The sequence below is a fragment of the Bubalus kerabau genome, chromosome 13 (assembly GCF_029407905.1).
Source record: "Bubalus kerabau isolate K-KA32 ecotype Philippines breed swamp buffalo chromosome 13, PCC_UOA_SB_1v2, whole genome shotgun sequence".
Taxonomy (NCBI): Eukaryota; Metazoa; Chordata; class Mammalia; order Artiodactyla; family Bovidae; genus Bubalus; species Bubalus kerabau.
This window is the reverse complement of record NC_073636.1, coordinates 81,684,756-81,691,722: the sequence shown is the minus strand read 5'-3', so window position 1 is coordinate 81,691,722 and position 6,967 is coordinate 81,684,756. Positions and strand designations below refer to the sequence as shown.

At 41.7% G+C, this 6,967-nt stretch overlaps 1 long non-coding RNA gene across 1 annotated transcript; it reads right to left on the bottom strand.

Moving 5' to 3' along the window:
• Positions 1–4,526: 4,526 nt before the first annotated feature.
• Positions 4,527–4,959, bottom strand: LOC129625155 (uncharacterized). Its single transcript, XR_008701288.1, has 2 exons — positions 4,834–4,959; positions 4,527–4,747 (listed from the first exon to the last, which is right to left on the bottom strand). It is a non-coding gene; the product is annotated as an uncharacterized LOC129625155 (long non-coding RNA).
• Between the last annotated feature and the right edge of the window lie 2,008 nt (positions 4,960–6,967).

The window sequence follows — 6,967 nt, the reverse complement described above, 5'->3', positions numbered from 1 at the left end:
AGGGACAGATGACCATTGCAGCAGGAAGGAAAGAAAGAAAGGAAGGAAGGAAGGAAAAAGAAAGACAGGTAGAAAAAAGAAAAAGTGAGCTGTTTAAAACTGGAACAGACATGGCCTTCTATTGGGATAGCGTCATTCACATAGCTCCACCCACCCCCTTTTTTGTACCCAGATTGATGGAGGGCAGACAGAATTAGAATCCAGGAGGCATTATCAGCATTTTTAAAAGTTCATTATCAGATCTTTGCTGTGTAGACTCAGGCAAGGGCTGATTTTAGATTTGGGGCAAAGAATTTTATAGGTCTGCATAATGAAGAGGCAGGTTTTTTGATTTTTGTCTTGTTTTGCTTTTCCAAGGTACAGTGAGATGGTGAGGAGAAGAAACTACGTGGTGAGCTGGGGGGTTTTTCAATTGTAGTGTAATATTATATGTGCCATAGCTAGGATGATGTTTAGAACTTCAGATATAATCATGCAGAACTCAAACCCCAAATATTAAATTATTTACCCTAGTCACCCCCACCTTGTATAAAACTTCACTACAAGATATGTTGTTTCAGTTATTTTGGGTTGGCTCAAAAGGTTGTCTGGGTTTTTTCCATAACATCTTACAGAGAAACAAGAATGAAATTTTGGGCCAACCTGATAATACAAAGGTGTTGAGCATGGTCACTAATTAAGGAGAAAGGACTGCATCCACGTTGGGTCAGCTCGGGGAAGTGATAAAACATCATAGCAAAGCCAAGAGTGGGAAAAAAGGAACTCTGCAAAAGGAAAGAATAATAACCGCACACATTATTTTGAACGCTGACTATATGGCAAGCCCTGTTTGAAGTGCTTGAAGTTCACTTATTTAATCCCCAAAACAACCCAATAAAGTAGGACCTACTACTCTGCTTTCTTTCTTAGATGGAGACACTGAGGAGCAAGCAGCTGACTCGTCTTGTCCAGGGTCACACGGCAGTTAATTCTAGGCAGTCTGACCTCAGCACCTATGTTCTTTCCCACAATCCCATGTGGTCTCTCTATCACAACCAGAAGGGATGAAGGAAGATAAAGTTTCTAGAAACTCACTGAAATTTAAAGGGGGCTCTGGATTTTAGGGTGATGTGAAAGTTTAGGTGTATCTCAGTTGACTGAGAACATGTCCATCAATTGACTTGAAAATTTTCTGTAATAGCTGCTTTAGATATGACAAGCTCTGCAGGTAAACACAGGTTGTCTCCGTAGTGTTTAAACCATTTTCCAGTTTCAGCTGAAGGTGAAGCTATGAAACAGCTTCCAATTTTGCCTGAAATCCAAAGAAGGCTTTGTAAAATTAAAAGATGAGTTTTAAAGGAAATATTTGTCTACTGAAAACGTCTTCTCTAATTAAGCAATTAAGTCTCAACAAGACAGATCTCATCATTGCTTAAAGGTCATTTAAAATGCAAAGAGGATGCAAAACTCAGCTGGGAGGGGGCTAAATCGGTCCATCTCCGTGGGTGTCTAAAGTTTTGAAATTTTCTTAAATGGCATATGCCGTTTTTTAAGTACTGAAGCATTGGGCCTGTTGCCTATGTGTGCTGAAAAAGAAGTCTTCGTATGTTTTTTTTGCTAATCAAAATGCAGCCCTGCATTTGAGAATTATTATTTTATAAGGTGCATGTGGTTGGAAGGAGATATGGCCTAGAGCAGAAAGAACGTGAAGAGGCCTTGGCACTTATTTTTACTGCCCTGGTGGCTGTGTGCGTGAAAATTAGTTATGACTTTACCACCAGCCACCTCGATGTGGAGGGCGTGGCTTCCAATAATTACATTGCTGCTATTTTGAGTAATGAGATGGGGTTCTTGCACAGCAAGAGGTAGATTTTACTGGGTTCATTTAAATTTTATGGAAATGAGTATCTATTAGTTGTCATCCACTGAAGCCCATCTCTAAGGCTTGGCTCTTAGTCCACAGCTCACTGGGACGAAAGGATGGCGTTTATAAAGTATTAATCTCCTTGCTCTTTCTTGAGACTGTGGAACCCGCTCCGCTTAATTGTCAGAGGGACGGACTTTTTCGCGTAGCCTAATCCCAGGGAAGTGTGACCAGGGTTTGAGAAATCCTGCTAATATGCACTTTCCCAGCCAGCATTCATGCACTGCTGGAAAGACAATTACTTAGAAGTTTAGACCACAAGGACGACTGATTGGCAAGGATCCTGTTTGCCACAGGTTGTTAGGATGGATAAGACAGAAAGAATTCCACCTTATCTCTTTGTGTTCACCAAAAAATAATCATGAGTTGTAGTAAAGTTCTCTGCAACCAGAATTTATGACTAAAAGGGGTCTCAGAGCTCTTCTGAATTATTGTAAAGAATTTTGCAGGCCTCCCTCTCCACCCAGCAGTCCCCACACAGTTTTCCCCAACCCTTTTCTGAAAACTCAGTGCATGAACTTCTCCATGTGTTCTGAGCGGTCCCTCTGACCCTCGATAATGTTTACAAATTGAAGGAATGGCTGAAACCTGGCATTGTCATTCCTCACTCATATCAGCCAGCATGGCAGGTAAACGGGAAAATCTGGACTGGCTCGGAGCAAGAGCCAACACACATAAGTTACAAATAAAAAAAATTAACAGACACCAATCTGCTCCCCAGCACCATTTGCCAGCACTGAGTCTCTATGGTAACTGAACTCCCCTGGCCTCCTGGGTATTCAACTAGTGGATTTTTCGTTTTCAAAGAAAGTTCTCAAAGCTGATTTAAATATTATGATATTCGCATCTCCGAGTGCTAAGTGGAGATGAATTCATGTTGGCTGGGGTGCTTCTTAAAAATGTATCCTTTTCTTCTATCAAATGGTACTGCCACAAAGGTGAATTGTCTCTTAGTAGGAGATTCTTTTTTAAAAAACCGGGAAGCTGGGGGTTGAAGGTGGCACTGTGCTTTTAAGGATGATGGGATTAAAGTTGCTAAGAGCAGTCTGGATGGGAGGGGAGTTTGGGGGAGAATGGATACATGTGTATGTATGGCTGAGTTCCTTCTCTGTTCACCTGAAACTGTCTCAACATTGTTAAATGAATATACTCTAATACAATTTTTTTTTTTAAAAGAAAGGGCTACAAAAGAGGCATTAAACAGAATTTTTAAGGTCAAAAAAAAAAGGTTGCAAAGTAACTAAGGAACTGTAGAAGGGAGGGGGCACCCATTGAAGAGAATGCTGCTTTTTTGCAAAAGCTTATTTGCCATCTTCTTTCTGTGGGATTTGGTTGAGGTGGTCTACATGTGTAAATAATCAAAGCTTTGTTTGACTTCGAGGATGGACGAAGACTAACATTTATTGAGAATTTACAGCTTCCTGAGTATTTTGTTGCCAAATTTTAAATTTTCCTAGTAAATCAGTAGGGAAGGTATAGATATTAGATATTAGATATTGATTTTGTAGTCAAGGGAAATATAGGACTCAGAGAGGGTAAGAGGTCTGCCTGAAGTCACACGGTCAGTGAGAAAGATGGAATTTGAACTTTAGTCTTGTTGGTTCTCAAGTTCAAATTCTTTCTGCTCCATCACATGGTTTCTAATAACTATTTTTTTGCTTTTAGAAATCACTGTCTATAGTTCCTCCGACCCTTACATTATTTAATTCACAGAAACAAATATATAACTCCTTCTCCTGGGGCTAAAGGGGTTCCACTGACCAATCCTGATGCCTTCGTTCCTCCCTGCTTTCTCTCCAAATCCCCAAAGAGATTTGCCTGAAGGTCTAAGGTTTCAGCACTTAGACCCTTGCACGTGAACTTGAAATTAGATTGTTTCACCAGCTAATGACTGATGACCTGATCTGAGGCTAATGATATTCACTCGCCAACAGCAGACCAGTGCAGGCAGATGCCACTCATTTTAAAAAGAAAAAGACGATGGGGGACGGGACAGCATTTATTGTATCTTGTGTATTAGAGATCAAAAATATTAAGTTTCAGATTGAAAAAAAGACGAAGAAAAGAAAGAAAACAAGAACATTTCAAATCTTTTGTCAAGAAAATCTCTTCCAGGTGAACATCAAAAGCTGTCTTTCTCAAGAAGTTTGAGCGACTGCCATTAGGGTGGGAAAATGAAAAGAGCTTGCATAGAACAGGGTGTTCTCAGTGATTTTATGATCCTTCTGACCTTAAAAGGCACACGTTGGGATGTAAGTGCTGTAGTGATTTTGCAGATCCTGAATTGGTAGTGACTTGAAGGCCTCCTGAATACATCCTGAGGTTTGACATTTGCTTTGCTTTCCCCCCTCCCTCTCCTAAAGATCATTACGAAACAATGCACAGAATCTACCAAAATGCGAAAGTCTGTGGGAAGTTACTAAACCAGGTAGTGAGGGTTTGCTGGGGGCTGCATTTAGCGAAAATCTGAAAATTGCTGGCTCTGTTGTTGAGAGAAATAAACACTTTATTCGAAAGTGTGTTTGGCGTGTCTTTGTGTAATGGCTTGGTTACAGCAATACTTCCCTGGCAGAGAATTAGCTGAACAGCACGGGGGAGAGAAAAGAAAATTAAACCCAGGAGAGAAAAACGTGCTTGAGTTTTATTTTATGTTGCATTTTTATTTATTTTACCTTTCTAAGATTAAGGCTTTTAAGACCAAAAATGTGCAATGACATCAGGTAATATGCTGTCCTCTGATGAGCTCTGTGTAATGTTGAGACGTCGGTGGCCTCTGGAATCTGGGTGCAAAATGCAATCTGCATTTCTGGTGCAAAATGAATTGTCCAAGTACGAACTCCCGAACTGTAGTCACCTAATTAGATTCTTAGATGTTTACCAGCAAATAAGGACATGCAGCCAAAATTTAAACTTCAGTATCAAGAGCTCACTTGCTGAGTTGTGCCAAAGGCCAATGACTGCTTCTCTGTCGGGCTCCACACATAGAGTGACACCATATTGACTAATTATTTAGCAATTAAGAGGATCAAGAAAGCAGAATTGGGTTGTTGATGGGGGGGTGGGGCTGGAGAATAATCTGTTAGCCTTCGTATTAAAAACAAACAAGAAAGACAACTTCAACAACAAAATGACAAAAGAAATAGAACAGTTGTGTGCAGGAGCAAAGAATAAAAATAGTACACGCATTTTTAAAGTGGAATAAAGGGAAATGCAGAAATCTTATAATACATCTTTAGAGGAATTGGATCCATAATATTTATGTGGAATATATTTTTATGGGGGGCTCATTTATTATAATTATGCAGGACTCATCACACTATGTGGTGAGCTGATTAGTTATTATAATTTAAGGGGAAAATAGCTGCTCAAATTATTTTACATAAAGTCTTTGGGGTGGGATTTGACTTATCTGATTAATTATTCGACCAGCTGCCTCAGTTTTTTTCTTGACCTTGCTAGTGTGATGATTCCAAATTGTGTTCAAACATTACAGTTTTGTCATAAAACAGGGTGCAGCTTGTCTCTACTATGGACCAGATGGGGTCTAGTCAGCCGCCCGTCATCTCCTGGGTTGGGGGACTGTCCAGGAATAGGACAATTCCCAGGCTCCAAGCTTCCCTGCCAACCCCAGGGCCCTGCCACTGCTGCCTGGTGGGGCTGTGCAATTCACAGGTATCAGGACACTCTAGGAGTCTATCTGTAAGCCCCCAGATGACTTGCACGAATTCCTTTGGGATAGGCAGGCTCACATGAGCAGTTCTCAAGGATGAGACTGAGGTGGGAGGGAGGCCCAACAGGGTGGGGACCTACATGTACATACAGGGGGTTCCTGTTGTGCCGCTGAAACTAACACGACGTCGTAAAGCAATTGTTGTTGTTCAGTCACTAAGTCATGTCCAGCCCTTTGTGGCCCTGTGGACTGCAGCGGGCCGGGCTTCTCAGTCTTTCTCTATCTCCCAGAGTTTGCTCAAATTCATGTCTGTTGAGTCAGTGATGCTATCTAACCATCTCATTCTCTGCCGCCCTCTTCTCCTTTTGCCGTCAGTCTTTCCCAGGGTCTTTTCTAAGACCTGGAGTACAGTTGTAAGGCAATTATAATCCAATAAGTGAAAAAAATTTAAAAAGAGAAAAAAAGAAGAATGAGACAAAAATAAACTTTGGATGGTTATTAGGTGTGTTGCAAGTAATTTGTGATCCACCCTTTTAAGGACTAAAGGCAATTTATTTATCTGCTTTGGAAAAGAGGGGCTCAGATGGTAGTTCCGCTAGCATTGTTCTCCCGGCTCAGCGGCGTTTCCCTGGGTTCTTTCAAAGGGTGGACCAGATGCCACCATGCCTGGGCTCACACTGCCCCAGTGACTCCCCGAGCCTTCCTTCCAGCAGCCAATGAGAGTCTCCGCCTAGCTTTCCAACCTCATTTCCTCCTCTAAACCTCATCCTGTTTTCTGGTTGTCATGGAAACCAAGCCCTTTCCCCATATCAGAGACTTCTTTTTGCCTTTGCTCAGAATACTCTTCTCCAGATTTCCAAAGCCAGCTGTTTTTAACTGCTTATGTCTCAGCAAGCAGGTCAGTTCTCCAGGGCGGGCTCTCTAAATAGCCCACCCATGCGACTCACACCCCACCACCCGCCACCTAACCTTTCTCGATGCTGGGGCCCTGCCTGCTGCTCTAGAAATGGTCTTGTGTGTTTTTGTTTACATGTTGGTTGTCTGCCCTTTTCCTCTAGGCTGTAGGAGGCATGAGAGCTTATCTTGTTCACTAGGGATAACTGGAAGAAAAAGGGCGAGGTTATAGATTTTGTGTGAATGAGACCTCCAAGGAAGAGGACTACCCATGATGGGATTGTGGTGGAAACAGGTTAGAGAAACAGAATTCTAGGCCCATCCATCTAAGAAGCTTTTTTACAGCTACATTATTTCTCTTGCTCCTCTGCCTGGAAAGGAGAGAATAATAGTCAGGTCCCACATTTTGTATAATTTCATAGGCAGTCCTTTGATACATGTAAAAAGCCATTAAATTCTCTGGTGGATGATCCAGGGTGGAGGGCTGTTCATATAGGTCA